The 19,913-nt window shown below is 51.8% G+C and overlaps 1 long non-coding RNA gene across 1 annotated transcript in view; it reads left to right on the top strand.

Annotated features, from left to right (window-relative positions):
• LOC130159272 (uncharacterized) overlaps positions 1-17,979 on the top strand; it is a 124,348-nt gene extending 106,369 nt beyond the window's left edge. Inside the window, exons 6-7 of the long non-coding RNA XR_008825685.1 lie at positions 2,038-2,184; positions 17,785-17,979. This is a non-coding gene — a long non-coding RNA (uncharacterized LOC130159272). The remainder of the gene's footprint in view (positions 1-2,037; positions 2,185-17,784) is intronic.
• The last annotated feature ends 1,934 nt before the right edge of the window (positions 17,980-19,913 follow it).

Genomic DNA, 19,913 nt, shown 5'->3' with positions numbered 1-19,913 from the left:
GTCGGATACATTTGTACCAAGACAAAGCCAAGAACTTGCAGAACAGCTCTAGTACTCAGTTTGCCCCATGTTCACGTCATGATGGAAGCCAGCTGCCATTGCCAGCGGAGCAAGAGCAGCCCCAGAGCCCAGCAGTCCCCGCTGCCCCACACCAGAGCATCTCCTTTGCTCTTCAGAGCACGCGGCACTCACTGCTGGATCCTGTATTCAGCACAAAGCTGGTCTCTACTATTGCAATGCACAGGCATGTAGGCACAAGTGCCCGCGCTTAGATCCACTCAGAATTTAAATGTTTTCTTTTTTCTCTTTTGGTGGGCATTTTGCTGGACAGTGGTAACCTTCTTCACTGTGGGTTTGAATGGGTTATGTGAATACAGCTTGGAGGAATGCAGGCTACTACATAAAATGTCTCCAATACATCTTTAATGTAGACATTAATGTCATTTTATGTTAATTACATGCAAAATGATTATTAATGTATTTATTGAATGTTGACAGCTGGGTGACAATCTTCAGTAAATATGTTTTACTAATCAGTTAGCATTTAATTAATATCAAAATTCTCTCTAGGTTTAGTGAACATTAATTAGGCACCTCCATCACTGCGCATGTTGCGGGATGTCCCTGGTGCTGCTGACAGGGCTCAACATCCTTGGCTGATGGGATGGGGCAGGGCAACAGGTCTGGGCAAGGAGCACAGGCACAGGGTCCTGGGCAGTTCGGTGCCTGTGGGCCCTCGGACCTCTGCTCTTGCTGTTTCTAGGAAGAGACACAGAACCTAATGGGACTTACTGACAGGGGAGAAGAATACACTAGATCTCTTCTAGAAATCTGCTCTTTGTGTGTTCTGCCTTGCTCCTGCACCACCGCGAAGCAGCAGCACAGGCACTGCTCTCATCCAGTCTCAGTGAGATGTCTGCAGTGTCTGTCCCCTGCATGTTACCTCGTTAGTGTTATCAGCAAGCTCTGGAGAGCCCCTTTCCTCATTAAACAGGGCTGCTTCCAATCACCCCTGTGCAGTAAAAGCAGCGTGCTGTTCCCACCTGCAGTGATCACTTTACTGCCCGTAGGACCCTTGGCTATGGCAAGGCATCGCACAGCCCCTGGCCAGCAGCGCAGGGCATTTCTTTATGCTGAATTTAAAACATCAAGCAGACTGATTCTCGAGCTGTGTGGCCAGCATTTTCTCTTGCCTCGCTGTCCTGAGCAGGGCAGGAGCCACGCAGAGCCTTTGCCCCTGCCCCACCCGTTTGCACCCACTGGCTGCAGCATCTCTCACCCGTCGGAAGAAGGCGAGCAGCATCCCCGAGACACCCATTGCAAAGACATCGGGGTCAGTAGCCGGGGAGCTGCTCCACCGCAGGACTGCTGCAGCACTGCTAGCTCTAATGGATCGATACTTCCGTCTTGTCATGCTAATTGCTCCTTGGTTGACATTCATGATGCTCTCCTGCTCCCTCCTGTGTAAACTCTAGCTGGGATGCCAAGAAGTGGAAATACTGAGCCCTCAAAGCCTTGTGGGACAAGAGGGGTGGATGGCCAAGCTGCAGGGTACCGGCGTGCCACTTCCCCATCACTTGGTGGCGGACAGGCCTGGGGGAAGCGGTCCTCAGTGCAGAGTGGAGGAGCACAGAGCCCCAGCATGCAGCTGGATTGATCAGGAGCTGGTTATTTAGATATTAGTTAGAATAACTTTATTTTTGCTCAGCTGCTCTTTGTTTTTGTCACCCAGGCTGCCTGACACCCCCTCCGTGAGCAGAGGAGGCAGGTACCCCAGTGCAGCAGAGTCTCTGCCGTCCCTGAGTTGGACATACCGCTGCTGCCACGGGCGTGCGTGTCAGATCACACCTACCATATTGGCTTCCTGTCCCCAGAACATCAGGTTTTTGCAGCTAATGTGTGCGGGGGGGTGTCTCCTCCCAACAATCCCCACCCCCAGCAGCATCAGGCCTCTGCTGTTCAGGGTTTTGTTAAGCCGTTTAGTATTAATTGATTTTTTTTTCCATTTTTTCTTTCTTTCCCTGGGCGGGTCAATAGCTGGATGCTCAAGAGCAGAGGATCTATCAACTGCAGACCAAGCAGAGGGAGAGGCAGGCAGAACTGGAGCAGAAATGCAGCCGAATCCAGCAGCTCAGCCAAGACCCGGAGGCCAGCCACCAGCTGCAGGAGGAAGCTCAGAAGCAGGTAGGAAAATATGCCAGTCCACCCTAGCTTGGCAGCCCAGGCTGGGAAGGGAACTTCATTTAATGCATTCAGAGCAATAGTGATAATCTACTGTTCTCGTTTACATGGCAGCATAAGGAAGGGCTAAAGATGCGAAAGCAAAGTCTGTCAAATCCCAGCAAGGAGGGGAAGGTCCAGGGAACCGAGGAGACAGCTGTGGCTCTGCTGACTGTAAATAGGTGCTAAGATTGCACTTGAGGATGTGGCTGCTGTAATGCACAGGCATTCTGGATGGTGCTCCTGCTGCTGACCTTGGAGAGAAGGGAACAGGATGGCCAGCAGAGAAAATCCCTCCCAGGACAGCAGTGTCCTAGCTGGTGGTTAGGATGTGTAGCGAGCCACGAGACGAGGCTTGTTCAGATCTATTCCACTGTGCTGCTGGGGATGAAATCCTCAGTTTGCTCCAGGACAGGCAGACAGTTAGGGTGGGAGTACCCTCATCGCCCTGCGGACCTGACAGGAGTCCTGTTGGGCAGTGCTTGTGCCAGCCCTCTCTGTGCCGGCTCCGTTTGCCCAGCCCTGCTACAGTTCCTCTCTTCCTATCCCTGTATTTCAGAGGCTGCCAGGAGTCAGGCCGTTTGCTCAGACACCGTATTCCTCCTGCATGTGAATCTGGTTTGGGAGAGCATGTCACCCCCCCACCTCCTCAGCCACAGCATTGTCTGAGTGATGTCCACCTGTAGTCATGAGTGGATTTTGACCACGAGCTGTCATTCAGATCCATACGGCGAACAGAGGGTGAAGAGAGCTGATCCTGAAAATCTGTGCAGCTACTGCTGCTACACACTGCAGAATTACTTGCTTAACCTGCATCTGTCCTCCATAGTACCCACTTCTCACCTCTTTCAGCACCACATAAGCCAGAAAAATTATGTCTATTCTAACTTTATAGTTAAATATTCTCAGTGTTCTGAAAGACTAAACCAGGTACTCTTGATACTGGAGTATCAGGCACCAGCATGCCGGATAGCAGCAATAAGCTCAGCACAGCTGGTTTGTCTGAGCAGCAGCTCAGAGGTGTTTTAAAATCAGGGAGGGGATGTCCCCTTATTAGTCAAAGTGGAAACATTTTGTTTCACATATGTTCACATGATATGAACATATATGAACAATATCTATATTGCACCATATGTGAACACGACACAATGATTATGTTCATTTCATTTGAAAGGCAATAACGAGACGGTGTTCCATTTACTGCCAGGTCACCCATTGTTCTGTGTGTGAAGGGACAGCGCAGTGGGTGGGCTGCACTGCACGCTGCCAGTCTGTTTTCCGACTGCCCACTAGTGAAGGCTGGGTGCGGGAAGTTCATGTGCCTTTGTCTGCATGTGTGAATGGTGGAGGACAAACAAATCTGCACATGTGTCAGTGCGTGCCCGTGTTTGGTACTGCGTATGTATGCAGGTGACTGTGTACTGATCTGTGCAAGGACAGCATGGCAGGGCAGGAATTACACTTCTCATTCTCCTTATATTTGGTCTTACCATCCTATCCCTCCATTCATTGATAACCAAGTTCAGCTGAGCCTAGCTGCTTGGGTTTGGTGTGGAAGAGCCCAGCTCTAAACTTCCTCCTACAAAACTCCCAAATAAAGTACTCAACAAGCCTCTTATATAAAAATATAACACTACTCTGGCTCAGAACAGTGTTCTGCCTAGCTCTGTATCTGGCAGCAGCTCATGCCTGTGCCTGGGAAAGAGCTCTTTTCCCCTGGGAAAAACAAGGGAAGCTTATGATATTACCCCAAGATGCTCGCCCACCTTCTGTGGTGAAGAGGTTTCCTGAGCCCAGGTGTGAGTCTTTGTGTTTAACAGCCCTTGAGGAATTTTCACCCACAAGTTGTCAAACTATTTTTGTAACTCAGATATTATCCAGCTTCTACAATGTCTTGTAGCAGTGAGTTCCACTGTTTAACTACATGTGGGATGCAGAGTCACCTCCTTGTGTTTATTTTGAACCTGTCCCCTGACAATTTCTGTGGTTTTATTGGAAGAGACCATGAACAGTCATTCCTTAGTCACTTTCCCTGTGACACTTCTAATTTTATAGTGTTCTGTCATGTTTCCTTTCCATCATCCTTCTTCCAGACAGAAGGGCCTCAATCTTCTTTTTTTTTTTTTTTGAGCTGGACGTGGTTGCTGATAAATCTCCTGGTTGGGGGGCTTTGGGCTCCCACAGTGGGCAGTCCGAGGATGCCTGTAGCAGGCTGCACACACCAGAAGCCCTCTGCAAGGAGTGTCAGGTGTAATTTAGCACTGGGAGCATGAGTTATGGCCCTGCCCTTCAAGGAAAGGCTAGCAGCACAGCCCTGCCTGTCAGCTGAGTCCCCCACCTGATCATGAGCTCTCCCGGTGAATGAATCAGGATTTGGCATATCGTTGTTTAATACAGCCCCCATGCTAATGTCTTTTTGAAATGAAACCGAGAAAGCTGTTAACCTCAGTTAGCCAGCTGTCCTCACCGTGACCTGGATAAATCATCATAGCAGGAGCTCGGAAGAACACCACTCTTGCTGCTTTGGAAAATGGAGCTGGAAGGGAAGGACTGTGCTTCCAGCTCGTGCCAGGAAGGCTTCTCGGCACCAGGGCTGTGCAGAAAAAGTGCTGCTGTGTTCTCATGCCAGGGACCCTGCTGGTGCTCCGGGCTGGGTGGCAGCACAAAGCCCAGAGACTTGCAAAGGCCGGGGAGTCCTCTGGCACGCTCCCCCCGGTCCTCTGGCACGCTCCTCCCGGCAGGCAGCCACCAGCCACGCGGCGTTGTACTGTGGGTGGGAGAAAGGCGCTGGGAGAGGAGAGGGTGAATTCCCACAGCGACCCCAGGGACTGGCTCCTTCCACCATTCAGCCGCTGGGCATCTCAGCATCCAGCCCCAGCTCATGACCATGAGGTTTTCCATGTTCTTTCCCTTCGGCTGGAGGCTGGACTTTCTCCAGGGCAGTCTCCTTCACAACATCTGAAGGCAGTTAGCCTTGAGGTGCCCATCTCTGTGGTGGGAAAAGCTATAAAGAGGACAGTTTGGTGGATACCACAAAGAGATCTAGATCTGCTGGAGCAGGGCATTTCTCTCTGCAAAGCTATTTTGACTCTGGGAGCTGTTGTCTTTATAAAGGCCTCATTAATTTATCTGTTCTCACAGGGTACTCCTAGCTGCTGTCTCTTTTGTGTGGCAGTGAGTTCCACTAGATGGGTTTTCTTTCGTTGTTTCTGATCTGGCTGTTTTGTTGTTTGGATTTTTCTCCTGCATGACTGAAGAAAATCACACCACCAGCTGCATGTGAGAAGCGCCTGGAAAGAGGAACAAAGCCATCTGTTCTCCATGTCCACAAAGGCACACACAAGAACTAAGGGACACAGCCTGCATCAAGAAAGATTCAGGTTAGGAATAGTTTTCTAATGGGGAGGAGAACAAAGCACATGAGCAGACTGCCAGGAGCCTGTGGATTTTTTAAGGACAGATAAACAAAAAACAGGGTGCTTGTAGGTTCCCCTGGCTTAGAACTGGAAGATGGGCAATCAGCCTCTTGAGGTTCATGCCAGCCTTGCTCATTTCCTAAATCTATCCTTGCCCACACCTCGAAACCCAGCTCTACCTTCTTCAGAGCCCCACTGCAGTCTCCCTTAGTGTTCACGTGCTACCAACACATCATTTCCCAGGCTGATTCCCCTTTCTAGCCAAGTGACCGCACTTGAGTCTTGGGATGTGTGCCCGCATCCTACTGGGGTTCACCTGATCTCCACAAGACTTAGTCCCAGCTTTGTGCTTCAGGTGGTGTCACATCTCCAGCAGTGCTGGCTGCGTTCCCATGCTGAGTAGCGGTGCTGGTTTGTGGGAGCATTCTTCCACCTCGCTGTTACGCTCCTGCAGGCTTGTTCACAGGAGGGGCTTGCTGGGGAGTACACACTAGTGTTTTCCCATGTAAATTCATCCTTATGTGTCTTCCTCATTAGTGATGTTCCTTCATCTCTCTTCTCAGGGAACAGGGTTCTGAGTGCTGTGGGCTAAAGATCTCCATATACACAGACTCCCCCCTTCCAGCCCTCCACAACTAAGGAGACCCGCCTAATCTCTCATACTGGAGCCTTAGCACTCACCTGAACATACTGGGCTGGCGGCTTGGCACTCCTTCACATGTTCCAGAGGAGCCTGCTGCCTGGGATGCTCCTGGGCAAAGACATGCTCCATGGGGTGAGCAGTGGCCTTGGTGCAGGTGGCTGAGAACTGATGCCAGGGCCCCAACTGAATCAGACAAGGATCAAGGAACAGTGCTGCAGCAAGGAATAGAACTGTGCGGCTGACAGCCTCTGAGCTGCTCCCTTTAGCGATACACCCATCAGTCTGCACTGCTTCCACTGGAACTGGTAGGTGACTTGTTTGCTGAGCTGCATTCAGGAACTGGCATGCGGAAAGAAAGCTGGATTTTCCCCCTTTTACTACCTACTTGTCTGGTCACAGGTTACCCAGTAGCCAAAACATGTGCTTTAACATATGCTGAATAGAGCAAGTGGAGCCTGGAGGATGTCAGAGGGTGATGAAGGCTCTGATACCACCATCTGTATGACATGTGCTGCTGTGCCTCAGGCTTTGGTCTGAGCACTGCAGTTCCACCCTTGGTGGTAAACATAAGAGTAGATGAGGCAGAGATGGGAGTGTAGATTTGCTATCAGAACTTTTGGATTCAATTTCCATTCTTGGGAGAATAGTTGTGTGCAGTTTCTTCCATGTGCTGCTTTGCAAATGAATTGTGCAGGACGTGGCTATCAGTCAGAGACCACCTGGAGAGCAAGGTCAGCTTGATGGCATGTAGTCTTGCTGTGCAGTGGCTGGCCCAAGCAACACGGAGGTCAGGCTCTGACTGATGGAAAAGTCTCGCCTCTGCTCCTTGATGGCTGTAGGAGTCCACTGCCCCTTGTTTACCTCCTGCTGTTTGAGTGCAGTCATGGAACTGCAGTAGCTGGATAGGCAGAATTGCCTGGGTATCAGTGGTTGATCTATCTGCTTTCTTCTCAATAACCAATGGGGTGCAGTTCGTAGCAAGATGTGCGTTGCCCACCCACTGAGCCTCGCAGCGCAGCACCCACTTGGCTTACGGGTTCTCACTGGGAGGGTGTAATGTGCACAGGCATATGCTGTGTACCATGTACCAGGAGTCAGCGCAGCTCACACAGACATCCCAGCACCATCAGTAGGCAGATGGGGCCAGAAACACACACAGCCAGTGGGAACTGCAAGTGGAGGTGAACTGTGTTATTTGTGTAGATGCTGGTGAGGAACCCCACCAGGTACCTGGGTCTGAGAGCCAGTTCTACAACACAGACATTAAAGAGGGAATAAAGAAAATAATAAAGCATTGACCAAAATGATCTGCAAGGCTGATTTCTCTCCATGCAGCTTCTGAAGGAGCATTCTTTGGGGCTGTGGAGAAATAGGCAGCCTCCAGGCTGTGAGGCTAATGCAGAGCAACGGCTGTTTGTATAGCTGCAGAGCCTTTAAGAGAGACTTGGGAAAACTAGCTTGGATTCCAATGAATATTTACAATTACACTGCTCCAAAGCTGAATCCAATCACAGCACTGCAGTATGCAGGCTCGGTGCATCAAAAGAAAATGAGAGGAAAGCAGGAAAGATGGAGTTGCCTTTGGAGAGACTTATAAGCACAGATCTCTCTGCTTGTGGCAGAAATAAAATGCTTTATTTCTGATAGGAGCAATTTATTCTTCAGGCATTTTGCTTGATATTAGAAAGTGCCTGTCTGTTTTTTGAAGTGAGAGTCTTTAGTAGATGGTCTTTAATTCAGAATGGAAAGTGTGGTAGTCCATAATTTTGAGGCTGTACTAACGAACTCCAGAAATCGGGGAGCATTTCCAAACTAGACCAGGGGCCCCTTTCAGTCGCTGCATTCATGTTTACCGTGTGGAACCGTGTGGCTGGGCAGAGCTACCCTTGTTAAAACCATGCCTCTAATATGATATTTGGCCAATTACCATGCTCTGCCACTAAACAGGACGATCTAACAGAGAAAAGAAAGGGAAGTGCTGGCTGAACATTCATTGGCCTCTTCTTTTCTGCAGTGGAAGGTATGCAAAAGTAATGGTGTAGGAGAATCACTGCATGATAAAAAGATGGAGGCTCTGTGACCACTAGATTGCTCCAGAGAGCTGTGTGCAGCAGAATAGGAAGTGTGTGAGAAAGCAGCGGCACTGCTTGAAGTGGCCACAGGAACAGCACCAAGCAGCTCGCCTCCAGGAGCTGCTCGGGTGGCTGGCCCGTATCGCCCACCAACGAATGGTGCCAAGGGAAACTCTTGCATTCTCTGACTTGTGTTGGTACTTGGGAGAGTGTAGGAAAGGGCTTGGCTAAAGGGGCACCCATCTGGATGCTTTAAGAAGACCTACAATGTGTCTCATCAGTTTCATATATTGGGAGCTTTTATGGAACTGACACACTGGAACAGCTGTGAAAGAAGGTAGGTGTGAGAAGAGACAAAAGCACAGAGCAGACTGGGGACAATATGGATCCCATAAGCAGCAATTACATTTCTTACTGTGATGCTGCCTGCACATCAGTCACCAGTGCTACCAAAGCACAGCTGCAGCACTGAATGCTGCCTGCTGCTCTTAACATATGGGGGCTGCGAATAACCTGTGGCCTTGGTGGGGTCCTACAGCACCAAACCACCACTGCTCTTTATTACAAATATTTGAGGTATATCATCACATTCCACCATGCAGGCATTCCTTAGCATCATGGCAGCATGAGAGCAGATGCTTTGAGAGAAGTCAGGTTAGGATTTACACTAGAAGAACGTGCAATTGCTTTGACATGGTGTGCACTTAGAAGCACACCTGACCTGGGAAAGCGACATCTGAAGGGCTAGCCTCCTCCATCCCCAGGGCCCCAGCAGGCAGTATGTCTCCACCCCTGAGCAGGGGGCAGCGTGTTGCTGTTTTCAGACTGTGCATAATCCCTTTGTGTGTTGTGAAGATGATGCTTTTGCCTGGTGCATTTCACCTTGTGGCTGCACAGATCCCTTCTGCCGGATGGCAGTCTTAAAGGACGCTGATGGGAAATCCCAGGAAGCTGGTCTCTGATCTGAGTCACACTGCTGGTGCAGGGAAGCGTTCTGTCACATGCAAGGCATGGCACGGGGTGTTCCCTGCAGCTTGGCACGTACTGAAGTCGATAGCCCTCAGCAGGAACTTGCATTCAGTATTATGCTGTCTAAGAGGCTTAAAATCAACTGTGAAGTTTCAGCGTAGCTACAAAAAACTGTTTTCAGTTTCTCCACCAGCAGAAGGAGACAGCGCAGTTTGGTGATGGATTCTTGGAATCTGGCTAGCGCATCTGCAGTGGGGCATTTGGAATCACGTCATCATACAAAAAACAGTCATTCATTTCATTCATTTGAAGTTGTCTTGCAGGAACGGCAGTGAAAACAAGAAAAGGGACAGAGCCCAGTACTGTGTGTGGCAGAACAACAGTGCAGTTTGGTACCCACCAGGGAGCCACTGTGACCCATCTTGCTCTCTGCAACCTATTGCAGGCTCTTATACCAGCTCCTGACAGACACCAGTTGCTGTGGCCAAAACCAGCACTCCAGCTGACCAAAGGAGGAGCAGCATGCTTACACAAATCTGGTAAACCCACAGCCTGCTGAAAAACTACCAGATAGTTGCTAGAGCTCTACACTGGGCTCTCATTATTTCCATAGTGGGAACTGTGTAGTCAGACTTGCGCTGGCTGGGACAATTGAGCAGGCTCTGCTGTGCCCCCCCCGTCTGACCATGTAGCCCTGAGAAGGTAAGCACCGACACTGCTGTGCGGAGGTATAGGAGAGTGGGGAAAGGGCTGACAGTGACCTCTGTTAGCTGTAGAGCCCAGAGGGGAGGATGGCTGGCGGCGCTCCTCCAGGTGGAGGAAAAATCTCTGCAGGGCTAGAGGATCCTGGGCTGTGAGCAGTGTCACGTCAGAAGGCAGTGCTTGGGTGGGTGCCTCCCACACACATACCACAGCAACAAGAACCACTTGTAGTTCTGTGACAGTAAAAGTTGGATACAGTTAGAGATGGCTGTAAACTGGTGTATGTACTCTGCAAAAAAAGAAAAAAAAAAAGTCTCACCAAACATTAATGGTCAAACATTTCTTAGAAAACTGCACAGATGTTACCCACTATCACTGGTAACAGTGCATGTGTAAACAGCCATTGCTGCAAACATCCCGGGAGCTACTACAGTTTCTCTGCTGTGTCTCTTTACACTCCTTCCCCCCTCGCTGTCACTCAAGCATGGCACCTTGCTCCCCGACCTGCTCCAGAGGCCAGAACTTGAGAAGTGCGCTGGCTGAGGCACCCCTCGTTCAGCACAGGTGAGTGCACACCTCACAGCTCCAGTGCCTGTGGCAAACCCAGGTGCCTGCGGGACCCCCGCATTCCCCCTGCGGAGCAGCAGCCGACCAGCGTTGCCTCTCCCGCGTGATGTCCTCTGGAGGCATGCAGCACAACGTGAGGCTGCCTCAGACAGGACCCCACGTTCCAGACCCATCGGGCTGTGCAGAAGCCCATGTGTCATGGATGTGGGAGCAGATGACTTCCCAGCTGTGGGCAGCAGCACCTTGCTCTCTGAGACTCCTCTGGCCTGGCCGAGTCCCCTGAGGAGGCCACTGGGCAACCCTCATGCCCCAGGGACCCTCAGCACCCTGCAAGCCGCATCCAGGCAGCAGCTCCCAGGGCCCACGCTGCCGCTTGTGCCCAGGGCAGAGGGGCTCCCTGACCTGCAGGAGGGCATGTGCCTCAAACCCAGCCCCAGGGCTCCCAGTGAGGACAAAGCAAGGCTTTCACGTGGAAGTGGGCCAGCTGACTCAACAGCAAAGGAGGTGTTGGCTAGACACCCTGGCAGCTCCTTGTAGAGAGGGACTGAGACACAGAGGCTTCTGCTGTCCTTACTGCCAGCTCTGCCACTGCTGAGAGTGAGCATTACTTAGAAGCGGATTAGTCTATGAAGGCTCACCTGTGCCCTGACACGGGGGACCACTGCAAATTTTTAAGCTAGGCTTTATGGATACAGCTCCTTAAAAAAGGAGAACAGACTGATACTGAGAGCAGGCAGGATCAGTCCTTGCAAAGGAGCCTGGAGCAGTGAAGGAAAGAAAACTCCGCGATCAGCTGGAAGTCTGTCTAGCTCACTGCCTCATCTCTGACAGTAGCCAAGAACTGCTCTCTTGGTCAGCGTAAAAAAGAGGGCAGAGATACTGCGGTGCTGCTCAGAATACTCTGTGAGCCTCCAGTCATCTACAGCTCAGAGGCTTCAGAAGCAAAAGTGGGGTCCTGAATTTAATCAACATAAGTGGATATTTTTCTCCCATTAAAAGGTTTAATTTCTTTTTGAATGCATATAAACTTTGGGAGCCCACCACATCCTGTCCTGTGCGAAGCAATCTGACACAACATACGACATTAAAAAAAAACCACAACTTTTTTTTGTTTTGTAGTTGTTACCTGGTAATTTATGGGGTGCCGCCGGTTCTTACATTGAAGGGACAACGAGAAATCATACTGCAGACAACCTCTAGATGCCAAACTCAATTTTATAATCCTCTTCAGTCATTTCTTTTCCAGACCAAAGAGACTACCTACTTTTTCCTCACATGGAAAATATTCTTTGTATGTGATCATCCTTGTTGCTCTTCTCTGAAGCACTTCCAACTCTATTTTTCTTGAGAGAGGCAGACCAGAGCTGCATATAGTAATCACAGTGCAACTTTCACTATGGATCTATTCAGTGGCATAACTGTGATCTGTTCTCCATTATTTTCTGGATAATTCTTAACAGTCAGTTTGCCTTTTGGGCTGCTCCTGGGCACTGAGCAAACATTTCCATAGAACCATCTCTACATCTATATCTGGTTTTATCTAGCACAGCCCCAAGCCCTCACTCCTGAGAAGGGACTAGAGTGATGGCAGCTGGGACTGCAAGCGAAATCTTGTAAGAAAGAAAGTGCAAATGCCCCAGAACTTCAGCAGGGTTAAGACCACCTGGCTGTCTCATACCTTCAAGATACGACAGCTGCTAAACATCTGAAACACAAGAAATGATGAATTAAGATCAGCCTCACAACACTGCAGCCCTGTTCTCTTCCAGGCACGTCACTGAGCAGCAGTCCCATGTGAGAGGCTGCATAACACTGTGGGAAGAGCGCCGGAGCCTGCTCTCCACTGAAGCAAAACTCTGGTCAGGTCAGGCAGACCCGCATTTGCCCTGCACTTGGACACCAAGCCTCTTTCAAGAAAACACCGGCGCCCGTTGAATATGGTCACCCTTTCAACCTTGTTGCAAGGATTCCTTTGGAGATCCCACCTTCATTACCATACCAAGTACAAAGGCCACCGTTACACAGGACCGTTGATGGCCCACGTGGTACAGGGACAGGCCCACACACTTCAGCTGATGCAGCCTGCACAGTTCAGTGCTGAGTAGCAGCTGGCTTCATTGCCCAAGAATTCTGCCGGGTGGTTCCCACTCACCTTTCACCCTTCAGCACAAGCACACCTAGCCAGTGAATGCAGCTGGAGTCCCTGCAGATAAACACTGATGTGAAGTCATTATCGATGAACACAAATAATGGCACGTTCTCTTAGTCCTTCTTTGCATTTTCTTTCTGTAGGTTCACAGACAGAGCAGGAAGGGATCACGCAGTTTGACCTGTACCTGCAGTCAAGAAAATTTCACCATGTTACTGCCAAATTCAGTAACTTGTTTAACGAAGGCACCTTCAGACAGGTGTTCAACTAGACTTGAAGACATCAAGAGATGGCTTCCTCCCTTGGCAATCAAACCCCTTGCATCACTCCTGATTTTTTTTTCTCTGACTATTGCTGTGCCAGTGGGGCTAATGAGGCTTTCTACGCAGCTGCAGTATGGCCTTGACTTCTGTCTCTCCTGTTTTTGATGCTTTCTCTTTTCTCTGTCTTAGAATATTCCTTTCTTTTTGGCCAGAGAGTTAAGGTTAACCACAAGGAAAGGAAGGGCATTAGGATCCTCTCTTTCTGCCTCTTTCTGGATTCCCATGCCCACCTGCCCTGTGGAGGTTCCCCCTGTGGTCCCCACCACAGGAGGCTTTTTTCGCTTACCGGCTCCCTCGGGTTTCTGTCTCTCCTCAGCCTCCTTGTTTTCCCCTTGTCTTTTGCCACCTGCTCTTGCCGTTGCTGCTGGTTCTGGAGGAGGCCCCCAGAGCCCAAACCGATGCAGCTGTCCAGGTGCACCATCCACCTCCCAGCAGCTCAGTAACTGCAAGAACCACTGAGGCTTCGTGTTCTGTGACCAGGCCTGAGCAGCACTGCTTTTCCTTCACTCACGCCTTCCTTCTTCCAGCAGGATCTCTGCTTTCTGCTCATTTCTAGCTCATGATTCCTCCTAGGAACACGCAGCAGCTCCTACACAGCTTACGTATGTCCTTAACCCACAGACATAAGAAACCAAGAGGCAGCTTGCAGTAGCAGCAGTGGAAGAGGTTGCCACGATGGGGTAAATACAATCAGCACTGAGAGAGGCACTGCCAGCACACTGGTGCTGGGCAGGAGGCAGCCCCAGCACGATGGTGCATGCTTCACCTTCGCCGGGCAGCTCCCGTGCTGGCCTGTGGGTGCCTCTCATCCTGGGTGGAGGTGCTTAAAACCCAGCTAGACACAGCCCCGCACAGCCTGCACCCGCTGACCCTACCTGGGCGGGGGGGTAGACTAGATGGTCTCAAGGGGCCCCTGCCCTGTGCTGCTGTGACGCTGGGCCTGTCCCCCCCAGGGCACTGGAAAGGCACAGGGGGCAGCAGCCTCTGGTCTCTCAGCGAAGCCCCCGGCGGTTCCTCCAACACCAGCACCTGCGTCGTCGTGCCAGGGACCAGCCGAGGTACCTGGCGCTGAGCAATGGGAACGTCAAAGGGTGGCTTCTGTGTGACGGCTGGGTGGGCCCCCAGCCCTCCCCCCGGCCTCCCTGCTGCCCCCAGCCCACCGCCCGTGCCCCTGGGGAGGGCAGGGGGCAAGGCAGTGGGGCACGGGGGCGGCTCTGCCCCAGGATCTGGCTTGGGCTCTCAGCCCAGCGCAGCAGGGCAGGTTCCTCCCTGGCTTTGCCGCCGCGGCCGTCTCCCCCTACTCTGTTTTAACACGTGCAGCGCTTAACTTCTCCCGTCTCTGGAGGGGACCCTCTCTTAAGAGGTGCCATGTTTTCTCAGTAAGTGTTTGTCACGGCAGGGCCCCGGGAAGGATAACGAGACCCTCCGGCGCAGGGCCCAGCCGCCCGCAGCCCTCCCGCGCCGCCGCGGCCCCCTGCAGCCGGCCCAGCGCCGGGGGCTCAGGCCAGGGCTGCCCGCTCCCGCGGCACACACACAACTGGAAACGGGCGCTGCAACTGCGCAGCAATAACCTTCAAGGCGCATTAAAATTCCACGAACGCAAACCCTGTTCCCGTTTTCCCTTTCACGAAACCCGCCGGCGGGTCGGGACCCACCGCCCCCCTCCCTCCGCGCCCCGGCCCAGCGCTGCCCCCGGCTCCTCGGCCCGGCCCGGCTGCGCCCGGGGGAGCACGGCGCGGCCCCGGGGAGGGTCCTGGCCAGGCCGGTGGGGGAGATGCGGCCGCGGCGGCAGGGCGGCCCTGGCCGCTCCAGCCGTCTAGCGGCAACGGCTCGGGGCTGCCTCCGGGCCGGGCAGCGCCCCGACGCGCGGAGCGGCAGAACGGGCCGGCACGGGCCGCCCGGGGCGGCGAGGCGGCGGCCGCGGGAGAACAAAGGTGCCCGGAGCCGCCTCGCGCCGGCGGCCGCTGGGAGGAGCCGCCGTCCCGGCGAGCGGCGCAGCGCGGGCCGCGAGCGACCCCTGCCGGGCGGCGGCAGCAACGCGGAGGGATCCGGGACGAGGCGGCTGTCGGACGTGGCCGTGGCCGTGGCCGTGGCCGTGGCCGTGGCCGTGAGCAGCCGCCCGGCCCGGCCTGCCGCCTGCGACTGCGCCTCCTGTGCTCCTCGGCCTCTGGTCCTGGGCCGCCCGCCGCCGCAGCCCCCAGCCCACCGCCCCCTCGTGGCCCCGCTCCCCTCCGACCGCCCCGGCCTTCGGACCCCGGCACGCGAAAGGGGTTGCCCCCTCCCCTCCAGCATCCAGTGCTTCCAGCCCCTGGCTCCCTTCCAGACCGTTCCCTCCCCTTTTGGCCTCCCCTGCCTTTTCAGTCTCGCTGTCTTCTGGGCTCCAGTTCTCTGCCTCCACACAGCTGCTTGTGTGTCGTCCCCTCCTGCCAGCCTCACCGTCCCCTACAGACCTCCCCTGACTCTTCAGGCTCTGCACCCCCTCCAGCCACCCCTTCCCCTTCTGTATACCCCCCACGCTATGTTTTGGACCTCATGCGGTTTTTTTCAGTCTGCTGTCTGGCCTCAAAACTCTTAACGGACTGCTCCTTCTTTTTGCACTACCACATACCACACACCCCTCTCTAATCCTCTGCCCTTGTTTAAGCCTCACACTCCTTTTTGCAGCCTTGCCCTCCCATGCCTGGCCTCCTGCACACTGATGGTCACTCTTTTTAAGCCTCCCCGTGTCTCTTCTTTAGGCACGAAGAGGCATCTTCTTTTCTGCACTGCATGTCTGGCAGATGGGAGGGTGCGTGCAGCCTGGGGAGAGGTATCTTTCATACTATCCTGGTCTCAGCAAACAAGCATAGACACAAAGTAGAGCTGAAAAATTGCAGAACAATAAAAAAGCATGAAACCTCTAAATTGTGGGATGCCAGGTGTTACCACAGCTGCCATTTTCACCTTTACCAGGTCTTAGGCATGTGCTTGATTTCTGTGGTGCATGTAAGGCAGGGGTGGTGGTGGTGGGGTGTCTGGTTATTTTAAGAATTCTTTTTAACTTCTGTTTTTACAAATGACATCCACAGATCACTTCATGTTCAGGTTGAGGAAGAGAGCGGAATGAGATTGGGTTTCCATTAGTGCTTACTTCCCCCCACTTTCTTTTTCCTTCTCCCCCCTGCCATAGGCTGAGCATATACCTACCATCCGAGCATGCTCAAAAACACTTCTGTTGTATTTGCAAGTGTTTGTTTCTCGGGAAGGAGTTGGGCCACATGAGGATGAAGACTGGTTAAACAAAACAAAACAAAACAAAAAAGCAGCTATTTTTGCTGTGGTTAGAATTATTTTTAACACTAGTAATTTTTTTACATGCAGGTATTTTTCCACTCATTCCGTAACTCAGAAATAGTTGAAAGGAGGTTAATCAAACATTTGAATTAAATGCACCCTCATGCAAAGGGTCAGCATGCAAAACAGAAGTGTTTCAGAAGTTCAGCCTGGGTAGGAGATGATCACATCCATGGTCCACTCAGCCTGGAAACACTGAAGCACACATGACCTCTGCTCACCTGCCACACACAAACAGACCCTCTGAGCAGGACTAAAAACCTGAGTGAAGCTCTCAGCCCAAGATCTCTTTCAATAGTTCCACAATAGCTTACCCAGCCTGGATCACCTCTTTGAGCACAAGCCCCAGGATGGTTGTGTCTGGCTCAGAGCACCAGCTGCTGCAGTGATGACCCAGCGTGGCATCTCCCACCCCAGCACAGGACCACCAGAATTAGCGTCTGCTTTGGAGTCAGTAACTGGGTGACCAGAGATGGAACAAGCTGTCCAAACTTTGTTTTAAATGTCCACTGATGGCACATTTCCTGTAGCATTCAGTTTACTCTGCCAACTATTAATGTACATGCTCATTCAAGTTTGGCTTGTTTCATCTTGCAGTCATCAGACCGAGATGTACTTTCACCTGTTAGATCTAAGAGTCTTCTGTTATCGACGCTGTTCTCCACAAAACCGCTTACATGCAGATGTGTGAGCAGATTACCCCTCACTCTCTCCTCCACTAAATGCCACAGGCGGCTTCACTTGAGTCTTGCAGGCTGAGGCAGTGCCTGTGGCTCCTCTTGGAGCCTCACCCAGGGCTCCAACATCCCCCTGCACCACGAGCACCAGGAGCACACGAGCTCCCGCCACCACGAAGAGACCACAGCTCCTTGTTGAGGTGTACCTGTTGCTAACTCAGCAATCGTGTTGATTCATTAGCCCACAGCTTCCACCAAGCACCCGCAAGCCGATGATTAAGCTCCAAGACTGCCATGTCTCCCAGCAAGCCCATGCTCCTGGGACAGGTCTCTGCACTGCAGGAGCAGTGTTCTGTGCTTTGGCCCTGAAAGTGGGATTTTACATTTTGCAGTGACCTGATGTCAATGTGCCTGCAGCCGAGTCCTGCCTGCACAGCACCCAGAATCTCAGTGGTGGTGGGACGCCTCCTTTGCTGTCCCCCCATCCCTGCATGCATGAATTTATCATTAATGACTTAATCCATCATTTCATTGTTTTCTTCCATTTGTTAGGTAAAAACACTATAACAACTCCTGACACAGGCATCTCACACTTGCTGGAGTTCACCATCCTCTGTGCTGCTTTGTACGTGCCAAGAGCTTGCTCATATTAAGGTGATTGCGTCTGGGTTTTACTCCGAACTGATTTTTGCTTTCCATTTTCTCAATTGCAGTACATGGGACACTGATACAGAGACCACACAATCCAGGAACCCACATGGAGAGACTGAGGCAGCGTTTGGGGTGGGCTGAGGGAAAGCATGTACATGAATGTGTGGGCTTACATTTGGTGGGAAGGCAGAAGTTCCTCGTGTTAAAAGATGCAGAAGTACTGCACTGGCAAAATAAAAAGAATTTACAAGCCAAAACCATTCCATCAGTGGGCTTGACCCACACTGGTGCCAGTAGATGTACCTGGTCAAAACCAGATGGGATTCTGGGGAGTGTACATAATTCACATGCACATTAAATACTGAAATTTAACTGAACTGACATACAGTGGCTGCAGGAAGGCAGCACCCCTCCATTCTGTGGAGGGGACAGCAAAGAAGGGGCTGTCAGAGAAGGATAGGTTCAAATGCAGGAGTGCACTTCTAAGCTATTAAACAGTTCAGATACTTGGAGCGTTCTTTTAAAATGCCACCCAAAACCATCAGGCGTGTTACGGAGTTGGACCTCGGGACATGAGCATCGGACTTGTCTAGATGGCATGAGGTAAGAAAGCAAAGAAAATATGGATTAAAATCTGCCCTGTCCAGGGGTTTTTCCTGTTTCCTGTGTGCAAGAGCATGATCATTGCTTTCCAAAAATGGCCATTTAGGATGGCTGCTAGGGAGCAACGCGCAGCGGCAGGAGAGGCCAGCCTCAGCTGAACCTGAGCAGCAGAAGGCCCAGGAGCGATCTGTCCCTGCTATACAGCTGACCACAGGCAGGACACTCCGACCTGCGTTTTTGTTAGCTGTCAGTGTGGATGTCTGCAAACTGTCCCCTCGTGTGCACCGTGGCTGATTCTGCTGCCGTCGTGGCTGGATGCTGGGCTGCACAGCTAACCGTCAATGTGTCCAGCACGTACTGGTATGCACAAATACAGTGTCTGCTGCTGCATGCATTCACATAGTTACAAGACCTTAACTTATCTCTGCTTTGGCTTCCCTGTGCAAAACAGGGATAATAACACTTGCTCATTTTGCAGAAGGGCTCTGCAGTTCAGTTCATGAATATAAAGTAGTTTGAGATCCTCTGATGGAAGGTGCTAGAGGTGGACAAAGGGGTGCTAATGGCACAAAGCTGACTAAGTCCCAGGCAGCGGTCTCACCCAGTTGTACTGTGTTTGCTAATCCAAGTGTGTAATCAGAGTATGCATAGGCGACATGTCGGTTCAGGCTACGTAATACACAGCAACTTCAAAGCGTGCTCTCAATGTGAGCTCACGCTTCCCGAAAGGGGCAGTCGGTATCTGTGCGCACAGCCACAAAGGACTGGCGATGCGCAGATGAAAATGGAGAGCTGTCTGGTAGTGGGAGTGCGAGATGGGTGCATATCTAAATACAGACAATGGTGCCGCTCCTTGAAACACAAAACATCTAAATCTCTCTCCTCCCTCCCCACCTCTGCCTGTCAGCTCTTCCAAATGAAGTCCCAGCTTTGTTTTCCTGATTTCCATTTTGTATCCTAAAATATTCACTCCAAGTTCCGCTTGACAGACATCCCTAATCTAATCTCCATGTCTGCTTTCTAATTTTCGCAGTCAGGATAAAACAAATTGGCTGGTGTTAATTGCCTGTGCAGCGGCCTGGAGCTTTGAGCCGTGATTTACGAGCTCAGAGCAGGCGCTCTGCAACACATTTTTCTTAATTTATTTTTAATGAGTCTCTCAATTAATTTTCTTGGAAACATCTTAATGATGTTGGAGGCGGGTGTTAATGAGGTTTGTACCACTGCCTCATTTTGCATATTTTAAAATATTGAATGGCACCACAAGCAAGCTCCTAGTCCTAAAACAGAGAGAAAAATTAAGGCTGAAGAGAGGTGCCCTCCTCAGCTAATACTGCTGTCTCAGCTTAGGCTTCCAGGCTGTGTGGGCCAGTCAGTGACTTTGAACATCAGGAGGTGGACACTGGCCGAGCTCGCAGAGACTGGACAACCCCGGCAGCGCGGGAGGGCCAAGGGGCTGCACTGGGGCACGGCTGGTGGCTGGGTGCTTCTTAATAGATAGGATCAAAGCCTGGACTCGATTCTTGGGCACACCACAGTGCTCCCTGACCCCCTGTGCTGGCATCCCCTGCCGCGTGGGCACCCCATC

This window comes from Falco biarmicus, chromosome 15, assembly GCF_023638135.1.
Source record: "Falco biarmicus isolate bFalBia1 chromosome 15, bFalBia1.pri, whole genome shotgun sequence".
Lineage (NCBI taxonomy): Eukaryota > Metazoa > Chordata > Aves > Falconiformes > Falconidae > Falco > Falco biarmicus.
Note: the sequence above shows the minus strand (reverse complement) of the source record. Positions and strands in the feature narration are given on the sequence as shown.